This window comes from Myotis brandtii, unplaced genomic scaffold (assembly GCF_000412655.1).
Source record: "Myotis brandtii unplaced genomic scaffold, ASM41265v1 scaffold1890, whole genome shotgun sequence".
Classification (NCBI taxonomy): domain Eukaryota; kingdom Metazoa; phylum Chordata; class Mammalia; order Chiroptera; family Vespertilionidae; genus Myotis; species Myotis brandtii.
Window position 1 is genome coordinate 44,170 of NW_005357038.1, and position 975 is coordinate 45,144.

The 975-nt window shown below is 33.7% G+C and overlaps 1 long non-coding RNA gene across 1 annotated transcript in view; it reads left to right on the forward strand.

Moving 5' to 3' along the window:
* Window positions 1–675, forward strand: part of LOC106725804 — an 8,825-nt gene extending 8,150 nt beyond the window's left edge. Inside the window, exon 2 of the long non-coding RNA XR_001361782.1 lies at window positions 480–675. This is a non-coding gene — a long non-coding RNA (uncharacterized LOC106725804). The remainder of the gene's footprint in view (window positions 1–479) is intronic.
* The last annotated feature ends 300 nt before the right edge of the window (window positions 676–975 follow it).

Sequence of the window (975 nt, forward strand, 5' to 3'; positions counted from 1 at the left end):
TTTAAAATCAAGTATGAGACAAGAATGAACATCAGTGCTTTCATTTAGCACTGTATTTGGAGACCTGCACAATGTTAAAAAGAAAAGTTTAAGGGGGTCTTGAGCTTTTAAACTGTCTGTATTTCCAAAAGGTAAAGCTTTAAGAAAGACTAAGGAAGGAGAAACAGAGACAGCCGCAGAAAATCACATGAACAGAACATACATGAATCACAGGGAACAAAAGAGCTGACGGGTTAATCTAAATCACTATCACAGCTCTTTTTGAATAAATAGGGAACTTAGAACACCTAGTTTTATCTTTGCTAATGTTAATGTAAAATACTTAGGAAAAAAAAAGTTGGGCACATTTCCTTGGCATATTTAAAGTGGTTAAAAAGAAAGAAAAAGCTGCAAATAGTTTTGAGATAGATGGCATAATTATTGACATTGTCAATAAAACATTAATTCAGGGTTGGAAATGAAATTATTTCTTTTAACAGGTACCATCTGGACTCAGCAGATACTAAGCTTGATTTATTTTGAGGGACATCGTAACAGAACTGAAGACTTGGCAACGCTTGATAGAATCCCCTTCTTTGAATACAATATACGCAAAACAGACTTTCTCAACAGACCATCTCCTCGCCTCTTCTGTTCCCACCTCCCATATTATTTAGTACCGAAAGGTCTCAAGAGCAAAAAAGCTAAAGTAAGTCATATAAATAGCTAATGGACCTTTGGCACAAACAAAAATACTTTCTTCAAATATTCTTTTCCAGCCCCACTCATCCACAGTCTTTCAAATGTGATTATTGTAATCTTTGATACTGTTTTACACATTAAATATATATATGGAATTATAAGTATATACATAAATTGGGTCATCCCACACATTGCTTGTAGTGTGACTATATAGTAGGCAGCAACATTACTTTGATGACAGCACATAAAATTCTATTCTTTGTAATGGTTTAGTAGAATTTATTGTATGGCTCT